We start from the raw sequence: 15,456 nt of genomic DNA, 5'->3' as shown, positions 1-15,456 counted from the left end.
CCTCTGTTCTCTGGTATTCCCTCCTCTTTTCCCCCCTGACCTTTCAGTATATGATTCCCAGCTTACATTCAGCGAATGCTTTCCCATATGGGGCAGTCAGCCTTTTTGAAAGGAAGATAATTATTCCAAATAGCTGTGTCTGAGCGCTGTACTCATGTTCCCAGACCTGACTCGACCAGGCTAGAGCAGGCAGGAATGGCAAGGATCCCTCTCTCCTCCTTAATGGTTTCCACATGGAACTCTGGAGTGGGCGGCCAAGCCTACAGTACAGGCAGAAAACTCCAAATTTAGAAGAAATATGAAAATTGTCAAATGCGGCTTCCTTTGCAAGGGAGACAAGCCCAGCCCCCCCTCCACCCTGCCCCCTCCCTCCCCCGTAGATCTCCTTCTCAGACATTGCAGGTCATAGGCTGAGGTTACGGGGCCCTCACGCTAGCAAATCACAGAGCTCTGGGGGCTTTCCCTCATAGGTGCCTGCCCCTCGCCTCATATAAGGTCAAAGAAAAGTCTGTGCTCCCCAAGCCTTGCACCGGGAACCCCCTTAAACCAGTTGGGCTCACACATCGGCCATGGTAGCAGTGTTGGGAAGCTCCCCAACACCTCCCACTTCCACCTCCCACCCCCACCCAGGCCTCACCACTCAGCGTCAGCCACCGGGCCAAGTCTAGGACAGACAGCAACACAGGAGCCACCGAGGACCAGGGCCACAGGCAAAAGACAGCAGCACAAAGGTAAGTCTGCCTCTGCTACACAGCCTTACATACACCCCCCTACGTACCGTATTTATTTGGAGAGTGAAGCTAAAACTTTTAATTTGGCTCTATACTCCAGCATTCTGGACTGGAGATGAATTGTTTTGAATGAGGAGAAAGTACAGAATGTCACCTTTTTATTTGAGAGTATTTTCATACATATCTATTATACCGTTTAGAAATGAAAGCACTTTGTATCTAATCCCCCCATTTGAAGGTGTCTTAAGTATTTGGTTAAATTAATTTACAGTATATTAAAGTAGTCAAATGTTTAGTATTTGATCCCATATTCCTAGCACACAATTACTACATAAAGCTTGTGACTTTACACACTTGTTGGATGCATTAGCAGTTTGTTTTAGATGTATTTCGGGTTATGTTGTGCTCAATATAAATTAAAGGTAAATAATGTATTGTGTCATTTTGGAGTAACTTTTATTGTAAATAAGAATATAATGTTTCCGAACACACACAAAGAGCATGCACCTCAAAGCATGCAAACCTCTCACCATTACCAATAACAGGAGAGGTTAGCATTTTGGGGGGTATGATCATTGTTCCTCTATAACTTTCTCACTAAGCATTATTTACAATTCATTAATATAAGTGAATTTGTCCAAATACTTATGAAAAAACATATTAAAATGGGGGACTACATACATAAAGTGCTTTCATTTCTAAAACACATACTGTATGAAAAAAAACTCAAATAAGATGTGACATTCTGTACTGTCACCTCATATAAAACATTTGATCTCAAATCCAAAATGGTGGAGTATAGAGCCAAATGTACATATTTTAGCTTCACTGTCCAATTACATACTTAGGGGAGTGTACATCTTTAGAGACAGGGTTCACTCCCCCAAAGTGGAAAACAGTCCACAGTTGACTGGTATATGTGACATATTGTATGGTCAAGTGATACCCTGATAGATGCTCATAGGTAGAAGTCTTGATGTGGCGGACGGGTAGGCGATCAACAGAGTACAAGGTTGAAGGTGACTGATAGAGAGTTCTTTGTCACCTGTCACCTGTCTGTGCTGGAGGCTTAGGGCTGGATGACCTGGGGTCACAGTGTTTTTGTCTGCCAGGCGCGTCTGTGGTCGCGCCACGGTGACATGTCTGTTGTAGCGCCACGGTGACATGTCTGTTGTGTCAGTGTGTCATGATGACAGAAAGCAGGTTAAACTGACACTGAGCTGATGAACAGCCAGGAGAAAGAGATGATGACTCTCACTGGGACACAGAATCAGTGTCACTCCAGTGTTACTCTTGGTACTGGTTGGTTTCAACCTTAAGGCTGCTGCCATTGTCAGCAAGACAATGGTTTACTGAGTTAGTGCGGGCGGGAGTGCATTAGGCTTCTTCAGTGAATACTTTACCTTGTGTTAGGTGACACAACAACTCATCTGAATGTGGTGGGGCCAGACGAGCACCACTAACAATGATCTCATTTCTATATTCTTGTGGTTTAATATAACAATCAATAAGAGTGTGGAGGTATAACCAAAGTTATAATCATTGTCTGGGTGGAGGTATAACTGAAGTTGTAATCCTGTCAGGGTGGAGGTATAACTGAAGTTGTAATCCTGTCAGGTTGGAGGTATAACTGAAGTTGTAATCATGTCAGGGTGGAGGTATAACTGAAGTTGTAATCATGTCAGGGTGGAGGTATAACTGAAGTTGTAATCCTGTCAGGTTGGAGGTATAACTGAAGTTGTAATCCTGTCAGGATGGAGGTATAACTGAAGTTGTAATCATGTTAGGGTGGAGGTATATCTGAAGTTGTAATCCTGTCAGGTTGGAGGTATAACTGAAGTTGTAATCCTGTCAGGTTGGAGGTATAACTGAAGTTGTAATCCTGTCAGGATGGAGGTATAACTGAAGTTGTAATCCTGTCAGGTTGGAGGTATAACTGAAGTTGTAATCATGTCAGGTTGGAGGTATAACTGAAGTTGTAATCATGTCAGGTTGGAGGTATAACTGAAGTTGTAATCCTGTCAGGTTGGAGGTATAACTGAAGTTGTAATCCTGTCAGGTTGGAGGTATAACTGAAGTTGTAATCATGTCAGGTTGGAGGTATAACTGAAGTTGTAATCATGTCAGGTTGGAGGTATAACTGAAGTTGTAATCCTGTCAGGTTGGAGGTATAACTGAAGTTGTAATCATGTCAGGTTGGAGGTATAACTGAAGTTGTAATCATGTCAGGCTGGAGGTATAACTGAAGTTGTAATCATGTCAGGCTGGAGGTATAACTGAAGTTGTAATCATGTCAGGGTGGAGGTATAACTGAAGTTGTAATCCTGTTAGGGTGGAGGTATAACTGAAGTTGTAATCCTGTCAGGTTGGAGGTATAACTGAAGTTGTAATCATGTCAAGTTGGAGGTATAACTGAAGTTGTAATCATGTCAGGGTCGAGGTATAACTGAAGTTGTAATCCTGTCAGGTTGGAGGTATAACTGAAGTTGTAATCATGTCAGGGTGGAGGTATAACTGAAGTTGTAATCCTGTCAGGTTGGAGGTATAACTGAAGTTGTAATCATGTCAGGGTGGAGGTATAACTGAAGTTGTAATCCTGTCAGGGTGGAGGTATAACTGAAGTTGTAATCCTGTCAGGTTGGAGGTATAACTTAATTTGTAATCATGCAGGGTGGAGGTATAACTGAAGTTGTAATCCTGTCAGGGTGGAGGTATAACTGAAGTTGTAATCCTGTCAGGCTGGAGGTATAACTGAAGTTGTAATCATGTCAGGGTGGAGGTATAACTGAAGTTGTAATCATGTCAGGATGGAGGTATAACTGAAGTTGTAATCCTGTCAGGTTGGAGGTATAACTGAAGTTGTAATCATGTCAGGGTGGAGGTATAACTGAAGTTGTAATCATGCCAGGGTGGAGGTATAACTGAAGTTGTAATCCTGTCAGGCTGGAGGTATAACTGAAGTTGTAATCCTGTCAGGTTGGAGGTATAACTGAAGTTGTAATCCTGTCAGGGTGGAGGTATAACTGAAGTTGTAATCATGTCAAGGCGGAGGTATAACTGAAGTTGTAATCATGTCAGGGTGGAGGTATAACTGAAGTTGTAATCATGTCAAGGCGGAGGTATAACTGAAGTTGTAATCATGTCAGGATGGAGGTATAACTGAAGTTGTAATCATGTCAGAGTGGAGGTATAACTGAAGTTGTAATCATGTCAAGGCGGAGGTATAACTGAAGTTGTAATCATGTCAGGGTGGAGGTATAACTGAAGTTGTAATCATGTCAAGGCGGAGGTATAACTGAAGTTGTAATCATGTCAGGATGGAGGTATAACTGAAGTTGTAATCATGTCAGGGTGGAGGTATAACTGAAGTTGTAATCATGTCAAGGCGGAGGTATAACTGAAGTTGTAATCATGTCAGGGTGGAGGTATAACTGAAGTTGTAATCATGTCAGGATGGAGGTATAACTGAAGTTGTAATCATGTCAGGGTTGTAATCCACCATATCTGTGTATTAATGCAGAATGCCATATCAGTACATGGATGGATGGTATAGATAGATTGATGGATTAAAATGAGGGGATGAGAGATGGAGACTGTGAGGGAGGGAGAGGAAACCGTCTGGAAGCCATCAAACCACAGAGCCTTTTCACATGACCCTGTAATGACCCTGGCTCTTCCTCCCCAGGGGACCCCCGTTCCCAGGGTCCCTCTCACATGTACACCAGGGTGGGAGGGGAAACAAGGGGTTAAGTCCTCAGAGAATGACAAAGACCTCTTTCCCAGATGCTCAAAGGGAGGACAGACAGAAAACCCTGGCCTGATCATACACACACCTACCTACATACTGTATTCTCTCCCTCCCTCTCACTCTCAGGAACACACACACAATACCACAGAGGTTGTTTGGTTCTCTTCTATACTGTCTATATGGGTGGGTGAGGTTATCTCCATACTTTGTCTTACCATCCTTTGGATGCTATAGCAACTCAAGGAATTTTTCCGTAGCTACACCCTCACATTCATGATTCCATCTCTCTCTCTCTCTCTCTCAGCATTCTGGGAATGCTTCAGTCGTTTTATAACTTCCTCCCTGGGTTGTAAAATGCTTTTCCTGCTGGGCTTATATGACTCCTCAAAAAAGATGCTAGATTGTCTTTTTGAAATCTCTGATTTAACTAGTCAATTTAATGCCCACTGTTCTTTGCCTCTTACATATTGCTAATTCCTTCTCTTATTTAATTGTGTGCATGTTTGATGTACATTCACAACCTTTGACACCTGGCTGAAGAAATTGCCCAATTATTGCTCAATTCTGTTTATCCATGAGCCGTATGATCGTAAGAAGGAACTTCACCCCCTGTGTAAGAATGTCAGTCGTAAATCAGTAAGTTTATTATTTGTCTGTAGTGTTTTTAAGTCCATTATTGTTGTATTATTTTTCTTTAACCTTTATCTAACTAAGCCGGTCAGTTTAGAACAAATTCTTAATTACAATGACGGCCTACCCTGGCCAAACCCTAACCCGGACGACGCTGGGCCAATTGTGCGCCGCCCTATGGGAATCCCAATCACGGCCAGTTGTGATACAGCCTGGAATCAAACCAGCGTCTGCAGTGACGTCTCTAGCACTGAGATGCAGTGCCTTAGACCGCTGCACCACTCGGGAGCCCAAGATAGTGTATTATTCATCTGTAGTGTTTTTAAGTAAATTATAGTTCTTCATCATCTTTGTTTTATTTTCTGGCTATTCTAAAAAATAATTTACAATTCACTATCTAACCTACACACAAGCCAATGCGCAGACACACACACACACACACACACACAACCTTCTTTGGCCCATTGTGATAAGAGATTCATCCTTTCTCAGAAATTCTCTCTCCGTCTTGAGAAATCCACCCAACCCAAATTAAAAGTGCTGGGAATCCTGTGTTTATGGAAGGCATCTGAGGGAGCGTTGTGGGATCAGGCATGGGGGGGGGGGGCTCTGCTGTCCTGGATCTGGGATAGGATGAGAAACACAACACATTGACCTACCATGGTGAAGATGGGGCATGTACTTTCAAGTCCAAACAAGACGGGCCCCCAAAACTAGAAATATGCTTCAAGTAAACAGGTTATTATGTAAGAAACGCATTGACAGCCTTTGATTTCACAGCTTATTTGACTGTCACTTAGGCATTAGCACAATCGATCACAGTAATCATTTATCCTCTGGATTGTTTAGTTAGACAGGGATGCACAAAGTTGCTTCCATAAGTTGTCAAATACTACTCTGATCATAATGTCTCAATGTATATGCATGTGTTACAAAGTAAGGCCCACGTGAATGTTTACCATGACTATTCAATTAGCCTCTACTGTGACATTCATTTGTTTCTTTGTTCTTTGCCTCTGAATTCTGAGAGAGAGAGAGAGAGAGAGAGAGCTCAGAGGTACTAGAGAGGGCTGAGCTTCATCAACATCTGATTCATCCTCTGTGGTCGACACAGAGAGCAGGCAGAAGAGGGAGAAAGAAAAGAGGAGAGAGAGAGGGATGCCCCTCCTCACGCTTCCTGCCTAGATGATTTAAGGAGATGGGGAGAAATGAGAGGGGACCTTAAAAGGCAATGTTTGGGCGTCCATTATCAGGCCATGGGTCTGTGTAAACACAGTGTCTGCCTGCACGTCTGTCTGTATATCTGTGGAGGTGAGCACTTTGGCACAAGCTTAGGCACTTCACAGTTAGAGACACTTGCACACACTCACTCACATACACACCAAAGTAAGCAAGTCCTGGCAATGTATTTTTCACCTTGTCACTTTCAAGTGATAGTTTCTTGACATCGGAGAAGAGTTGAAGTGAAAAGGTTTACAAATCATTTTGACAGATGTTTAGGCTGGAAAGGTCTTCAGTTATATGTTAAAATAGCCAGGTATTTAAACCAATGATATACAGAACATTACATTCATAACATCTAGCATATGCCATATACACGGCTCTTTCCATGACATACTGACCAGGTGAAAGCTATGATCCCTTATTGATGTCACTTGTTAAATCCACTTCAATCAGTGTAGATGAAGGGGAGGAGATCAATTATGGAAGGATTTTTAGGCCTTCAGACAATTGAGACATTGTGTATGTGTGCCATTCAGGGGGAGAATGGGCAAGACAAAAGATTTAAGTGCCTTTGAACGCGGTATGGTAGTAGGGGGGGGGGGGAATTGTTCATAATGTGTATAGCAAACTGTAGGCAAAGGTATATCCTTGCCTATACATGCGTAGTAGTACAGACACCATTTAATACACAAAGGAATGTGCACCATTGCTGTTGTATATGGCTAGATAACATTGATGTCAGAACAACTACACTAGGTAAAACCGGATAAGTTCTAGCTACTCAAAAATGATGAGGAATCCCGAGTCCGTACGGGAGTTGCAGCAATGAGACAAGACAGTAACTGCTAACAAATGGATACCAAGAAATTGGGGAGAAAAATGGGGTAAAAAATAATTTTAAAAATGAGGAAACTGATTTAATTATTTTGATTTCTCTATATATAAACCACTAGTTCAAATAAATCAATTTGGTGAAGTGAACACGACATCATCTTTATAAGTCAAAGTAATTTAATAAGTACTTGAAATGTTTGAGTTTAGCAGTCCACCTTACTTAGAAACTATGAATTATCATTACTCAAATGTAACTGTAAGTTTCCTTTTACTCATAGCCAGTCGATCAAATAACAACACTGTTAGCAAAAAAATGCATATTTAATTACAAATCCGTAGAAACTATGAGAATAAAAAAGGTTCAGAACTTTTGTGAAACATCACAGCACAGTTGAAAGTGCATTTGGAAAGTATTCAGACCCCTGACTTTTTCCACATTTTGTTACGTTACAGCCTCATTCTAAAATTGATTATATCGTTTTTTTCCCTCATCAGTCTACACACAATGCTCCATAATGACAAAGCAAAAACAGTTTTTGTTATAAAGAATAGAAAATTTAAGTACATAAGTATTCAGACCCTTTTACTCAGGACTTTGATGAAGCACTTTTGGCAGTGATTACAGCCTCGAGTCTTCTTGGCTATGACCCTATAAGCTTGGCACACCTGTATTTGAGGAGTTTCTGCCATTCTTCTCTGCAGATCCTCTCAAGCTCTCAGGTTGGATGGGGAGCGTTGCTGCACAGCTATTTTCAGGTCTTTCCAGAGATGTTCGATTAGGTTCAAGTCCGGGCTCTGGCTGGTCCACTCAAGGACCTTCAGAGACCTGTCCCAAAGCCACTCCTGCATTGTCTTGGCTGTGTGCTTAGGGTTTTTGTCCTGTTGAAAGATGAACCTTCGCCCCAGTCTGAGGTCCTGAGTGGGTTTTCATCAAGGATCTCTCTCTACTTTGCTCAGTTCATCTTTTACTCAATCCTGACAAGTCTCCCAGTCCCTGCCGCTGAAAAACATGCCCGCAGCATGATGCTGCCACCACCATGCTTCACCGTAGGGATGTTGCCAGGTTTCCTCCAGACATGACACTTGGTATTAAGGCCAAAGAGTTCAATCTTGGTTTCATCAGACAGGAGAATCTTGTTCCTCATGGTCTGAGAGTCCTTTAGGTGCCTTTTGGCAAACTCCAAGCGGGCTGTCATGTGCCTTTTACTGAGGAGTGGCTTCCGTTTGGCCACTCTACCATAAAGGCCTGATTGGTGGTTGTCCTTCTGGAAGGTTCTCCACAAAGGAACTCTGGAGCTCTGTCAGAGTGACCATCGGGTTCTTGGTCACCTCCCTGACCAAGGCCCTTCTCCTCCGATTGCTCAGTTTGGCCTGGCGGCCAGCTCTAGGAAGAGTCTTGGTGGTTACCATCTTCTTCCATTTAAGATTGATGGAAGCCATTGTGCTCTTGGGGACCTTCAATGCTGCAGAAATGTTTTGGTACCCTTCTATGGACCATTCCTTCAACCTCATGGCTTGGTTTTTGCTCTAACATGCACTGTCAACTCTGGGGCCTTATATAGACAGGTGTCTCCCTTTCCAAATCATGTCTAATCAATTGAATTTACCACAGGTGGTAATCAAGTTGTAGAAACATCTCAAGGATGTTCAATGGACACAGGATGCACCTGAGCTCAATATTGAGTGTCATAGCAAAGAGTCTGAATACGTATGTAAATAAGGTATTTCTGCTTAAATTTTTTATGAATTAGCAAAAATAAAAAATAAAACGTTTTTTGCTTTGTCCTCTCTCCCCTCTTCCCTCACTGTAAACGCCAATGTGCTGTCATCACTCACATTTTTTTGAGGAAACCTGTTGCACTAAATATTTCTGAGTACAGTAACATAAAGTGATTTTATATTCATTACTGAAACCGATAGTCACTGTGACCCTGTAGGCCAGGGGTCCAGATTTGAGTTGTATCAGCTTGAAATTCTTTATTAATGCCCCCCATTAAGCCACCCCTCCAATATAATTTCCCAGTGGGCCTTGCCTTTTTGAGTGAATTGTGGAGTTACTACCCATGGCTGTATTTGTTAGTGACAGAGACATGGTTGTTGAATTTGTTCATTTTCAGTCCTGTGGCCTTCACCAAGTGAGTCCATAGGCAAATGTTATCATTATAATTCAACTCTTTATGACAATACATTACATATCTCATAGTCTTATTTTGAGGCTTAGCTTAACTTGATTACAGTGGTCTGAAATTCATGGTTTGCAGGCCACATCAGGTCTGCAAGTAGGGTTGCAAAATTCCAGTAGCTTTCCCAAAATTCCCAGATTTTCAAAAAAAGGAGGATTTCCAGGAATCTTACATTTCCCAGGTTTTCCAGAAATCGCGGTAGTAACAGAATTTTGCAACCCTACCTGCAAGTCACATTATTCTGCCTTGCAAAGTGATGTGTAATTCCTATTAGAATCACTCCAGAGTGGGGATATCCAACAGCTTAAATGTGTATCCACCAGCAGCCTGCATTCATAATGTCTGCCAGGGTCAGGAACAGTGGGAGGAGACTACCTAAACCATTTAAACTGGAATAACCATTTCAACAGTTGCAAAAATTCGAACTAAATGATTGGATTAGTTTAAAAATGTATGTTATTTATCTGTGGGTAACATAAAATCAATCACCACATGCAAAACATGCAAAAACACAGATATACAGTATGTCTTTTTTTCAAAGAATCTACCTGCAGTAGAGCAAAAAGTTCTGGGAAAAAGTTCATTCGTTATCATAACTTTTTTTTAAATTTTTGGTGTGACTTCTCATTTAGTTTTGAGTCAGTATCACAAACATTTAAGTAACAGTGACTTTGAGTTCAACTTACTGGAAGTATTTGAGTTGGAAATAGCTTTGGGTTTACAGTGTAATAGTAAAATGTTTTTAACAAGGAGCATGGGAAACAGGAAATGAATACAGAATGTGATGTTTATTGTTTTGTGTTGGTTATTAAGTGTCTGTGGTATCAGTATCATTAGAAACAGAGCATGGGAGAGTGTTGTGTTTGTTAGTAATGTTTTCTCGGCCTGTAGATATCTGTTTGGGTAAGACATCCGGGGTCCTGGATGAGACCTGTATACATAGTGCATTCAGAAAGTAGTCAGACGCACCCCTTGACTTTCTCCACATGTTGTTGTGTTATATGCAGCCTGAATTGAAAATGGATTAAATTGAGATTTTCTGTCTCTGGCCTACACACAATACCCCATAATGTCAAAGTGGACATTACCCTGGCTGCTGCAACACCTCACTTTAGTCTCTGGTAGACTCCCAGCATGTTATTTAGGCAACACCTCACTTTAGCCTCTGGTAGACTCCCAGCATGTTATTTAGGCAACACCTCACTTTTGTCTCTGGTAGACTCCCAGCACGTAATTTAGGCAACAACCTCACTTTAGTCTCTGGTAGACTCCCAGCACGTTATTTAGGCAACACCTCACTTTAGTCTCTGGTAGACTCCCAGCATGTTATTTAGGCAACACCTCACTTTAGTCTCTGGTAGACTCCCAGCACGTTATTTAGGCAACACCTCACTTTAGTCTCTGGTAGACTCCCAGCACGTTATTTAGGCAACACCTCACTTTAGTCTCTGGTAGACTCCCAGCACGTTATTGAGGCAACACCTCGCTTTAGTCTCTGGTAGACTCCCAGCACGTTATTTAGGCAACATTTAGACAATATGGCAGCCCTTCTTTGTGACTGCTCTTGGATTTTTCTGGCTTCTCCTTCACCTTCGCGCCCTTTTCCCTTTTATGTCAGTCAGCAGCATTCTGTGACTAGAAAAGGGAATGTATGCAGCCAGCCGTCAAGAGAGCGAGAGAGAGGTGGAGGAGGGGCATGCACGTTGAGCGCAGAGACAAACTATCTGCCTTCCTGCAAGAGCCTGAAAGAGTGAATGCTTATCGAAAGTTCAGCTACATTTTCCGGCTCAGAATTCCTTATAAGGGCAGAGGGAGGCTCCAGGAGAGGTTGGTTGAGACAACCTCGAGCTCTTTCGTCTTGGGGAGAGCTCCAAATTGCTCTGGAATTCTCCCCTTGTTTCTTCTTTATTTTCTTCACCTCTTTTTGGTTTTGCTTTCCCTCTTTGGACTAAACTGAAAACTCCTTCAGTTGAATTACAGGAGATTTATTGTACTCCTAAATAGACCTCATCATAGCAGCTTTTGGACACCTAGTTTGGACTCTTGTCTGTGAGAACAACGTAGAGCATGGCTCTGTATAGGTCATCATCACTAAGCTAGTCAGTATCTCTACAGGCCATGCATTAGCCACAAAATTTGACACCGCTATCCATGAGCCCATACTGTTGAGTGTCCAGTTCCTGTGTTTGTCTGTGTGAAGTCTTGTGAGTCTGCTGGAACTAGTGTTGAACTGTTCTCTTCTATATCTATCCTATTTCATTGTGGGGTAAACAGCAGAGGTCTGCCGGGACACACTGAACTAAAGAGCAGGACATACACTGTATCCCATAGGTGAGAATCACATGCGGTCCCACAGTTACATCAACCTAATCCTCCTCAGAGTTCAGAAATCATAGTTGTGATAGACAGCTGATGTCACTTCTTATAAATGTTAATAATAATGCTTTCATGTAGAGTCTGGTGTGTCACTGTGAGTATCACAACTCCCATTTCTCATCCTGGGTCAACTCCCATCCCTCATCCTGGGTCAACTCCCATCCCTCATCCTGGGTCAACCCCATCCCTCATCCTGGGTCAACTCCCATCCCACATCCTGGGTCAACTCCCATCCTTCATCCTGGGTCAACTCCCATCCCACATCCTGGGTCAACTCCCATCCCACATCCTGGGTCAACTCCCATCCCACATCCTGGGTCAACTCCCATCCCACATCCTGGGTCAACTCCCATCCCACATCCTGGGTCAACTCCCATCCCACATCCTGGGTCAACTCCCATCCCTCACCCTAGGTCAACTCCCATCCCTCATCCTGGGTCAACTCCCATCCCTCACCCCGGGTCAACTCCCATCCCTCACCCCGGGTCAACTCCCATCCCTCACCCCGGGTCAACTTCCATCCCTCACCCAGGATCAACTCCCATCGCTCACCCCGGGTCAACTCCCATCGCTCACCCCGGGTCAACTCCCATCCCTCACCCTGGGTCAACTCCCATCCCTCATCCCGGGTCAACTCCCATCCCTGAAGGGCACAGTCAGTACGTCTGTCTAAGTTGGCTGAAAGTCACTGAGGGGAAGGCTGTGTATCAGATGATATCAGATCCAAGGAAATTTGTTTGAAACCTTCCCATCCCCAGTGTCCCACAACATCACTTCCCCCCGCGATAGAATAAGCTGATAGTGTGTTCTTTACTCTAATTCCATTATGGGTGTTGTTGACTCAGAGTTGTATTTTTACAACCAAGCATAATCACTAAATAAGTTACTGTAACTAAAATCAGATATAGTCTCTGAGCTCCATGGGAGTTTCCTCCTCCCTCCTCCCCCTGTTTCTCCTCCTCCTTCTCCTCTTCGTGGTGGCTGAGGTCTGATGTTGGGAGGCAGGGCACTGTGGTGTCCTGACCTTAGTGATTCCCAGAGGCCCAGGGAGCTGGTAACCATGACACACAGTGACACACATTCTGCCCCTACAACTAGCAACTAGCATAAACTAGCATAAACACCAACTAGCAACTAGCATACATAAACTACCAACACATAAACTACCAACTAGCATAAACACAACACACATCTACAGTCAGTTAAATTGTTATTATAATGTTAAAATATTTAATTAACTGGTTATCTTATCTAACGTATATGATTACACCATTCTACATTCTAAATAAATAGCAATAAGAATCTACTGAGAAATGGTGCATGCCGACTTTAATTGAGAAAGGAGTGGGAGCAAGGCTAACGGGATGAGAAATGAGAAGTACCTATGCAGTGATTGAGCTAGAGATTTCAGAGTGGTATAGCTGAGGGAGGAATCCTGGATGTAGCATGAAGAGTAGAGGAGGTGTGTTTAGAACAGAGGGAGAGAGGGAGCTCCTGGTTGGGGTTTGGCTGGGTGTCCTGCAGTTCGGGGTGATGCTGCTGGCACTCTAACCCATCTGCAGTTGCTGTGAGAAGAACGTGCTGGAACAGGAGATGGCATGGAAGCTACAGGGAGGAATGCTAGTGGGAGCAGGGAGCAAAGGGAACACGGACAGGATGGAGCAGCGTTTAAATATGCAGGCAGGAAGGCAAGCAGGGGTCAAAGTCGTTTCCTGTTCCCCAACAATAACGTTTACAACCCCCACATTCCCCAACATACAGCCAGCCAACCTCACTCTTTATGGTACCACCTCTCTTACAGTTTCCAATTAGAAAATAACTGTACAGACAAGACAACTTTCACAATTGAGTTCAGAATGTGTGCTTCATGTTGTTTGGTGAATGCCCTTAAGAATCCTTCCGTTGCTCTTTTTTCCCTACAGGTCAGTCTGAGCTGGGGTCTTAGACAAGAAACAAACCAGAGAGGTTCTAACACCATCCACTTTGCTAGTCAAAACAACCCTTTTCTTTAGTGATGTGAAGAGAAGACAGGTAAGGTATGATTGGGTGGGTGGGTGTGCCAGAACATTGGCATTGATATTTTACTGTGTAACTCTATTGCTTGGTCCTCAGGCCCCAGGTGCAGTGCTGCATCTCTGGTCAATTGGGAGTCTGAGATGAAGCACTGTAGCTCGGGAAGGAGGGTGCTGCTACAGCGAGGTGAGCAGTCTGGGACAGAGGGATAGCTCTGTCTATCTCTGTGCCTTATAATCATGGAGACCATGCATGGAAGCTGTTATTGTGGCGATATGTGCTCAGAATATTAGGGAGGGAGGGCCCCCGTGACTGGTTCTGCCCCTCCCAGTCTCTCTCTCTTGCTCTCTTTCGCTTTCTCTCTCTCTCTCGCACTCTCTCTCTCTGTCTCTCGCAGGTCTGGACATATATCTGAGATACCAAATCATCATTCCACCCATGATGTTAACATGTTAATGGACCATTAAAGACTAGTTCCTGGTGTGTTTTCCATGCTATAATTTATCTCCTCCTCCTGAGTGCATTTATAGCATTACCCTGGGCTTTTCCTCGCCCCCGGGGTCCAGTTTTCCCAGGAATCCCTTGGGTAATCACAACGGGGATTCCTGGAAATACTGTTCTTGGGGGTGGGGCTTGACTACATGGATCTGGGATAGTAATACAATCCGCTTGTAATATGTTCCACAGGCATGTGGTTGCAACGTAATGTCATGTGAAAATGATATGACTGGGGAAGGACGATAAATAAACAGATGGAACTAGCTACTGCATACGGTACAGAATATCTTGATGCAAGGCCATTCTGGGTGCATACTCTGATGTAAATTACGCTACACCATTTTATATGCATTTCACTGTCAGAGGATCTTAATAAAGGCATATTATGTTATATAACAGCTATTTATAACTCCACTTTTTTCTTATTTTTTTATGGGCAATGTTGCCACTGTGCAAATGTTAAAACTCAATAAAAGTTAACAATTCCAACATGTCTATCTCAGTCTTTCAACTTTATTGCAACACTGCAATTTTGATCATCATGTAAACTTGCTGGAATGACCCAAATCTAATTCTGGACAAACTGCCAAATATGAAAACAGTGCCCTCTACGTGTAGATATCCACACTACACATTGCTTGTCAAGATTTTCACCACAAGGGGTCAGAGTTGAGCCACTTCCTTACATGTACTAGGGGTAGGCCATCATCCTACATGTGCTACATCAGATTGCCATTATGGCAGACCAAAAATATTTGAGTCTTAACATATTTCAGTTCACATGGAGTAGCATTTAGACATAGAGGAAATGTGTATGAGTGTTTGTGGGCACTATTCTACAAACATCTTCAAGATGACAAGGAGCGTGTTCCCCAAACGTGATGTTCTGTGTCCATTACAAGATGAGTTGAAACAATGTGTTAGTTTTAGACAAATAGATCTCCTTTGGTAGGAAAACCTAAATCACTTTTGTATGTATCAATTTATTCAAATGGGTAACTTGGACAAAGCTCATATGACTTCAGGCAGGGGACTGTACAATGTTAATATAATATGTGAAACAATAAAAACCTTTATTTGGGCACTGGGAAAAGGGAGAAGAAAGTGCTTTGACATGAAATCACTCATGAAGAGATTTAGAAAATCTCTGGGAATATAGCGTTCTTTTGGGCTCCAGAAACAGGTGCTATACAACCTTACCCCTTCAGGCATTCAGGAA

The 15,456-nt window shown here is 43.0% G+C and overlaps 1 long non-coding RNA gene across 1 annotated transcript; it reads left to right on the top strand.

Moving 5' to 3' along the window:
* Nucleotides 1–426: 426 nt before the first annotated feature.
* LOC112256042 lies at nt 427–14,726 on the top strand. The gene is made up of 2 exons (XR_002954359.2): nt 427–731; nt 13,649–14,726. It is a non-coding gene; the product is annotated as an uncharacterized LOC112256042 (long non-coding RNA).
* The last annotated feature ends 730 nt before the right edge of the window (nt 14,727–15,456 follow it).

This window comes from Oncorhynchus tshawytscha, linkage group LG08 (genome assembly GCF_018296145.1).
Source record: "Oncorhynchus tshawytscha isolate Ot180627B linkage group LG08, Otsh_v2.0, whole genome shotgun sequence".
Classification (NCBI taxonomy): Eukaryota; Metazoa; Chordata; class Actinopteri; order Salmoniformes; family Salmonidae; genus Oncorhynchus; species Oncorhynchus tshawytscha.
Note: the sequence above shows the minus strand (reverse complement) of the source record. Positions and strands in the feature narration are given on the sequence as shown.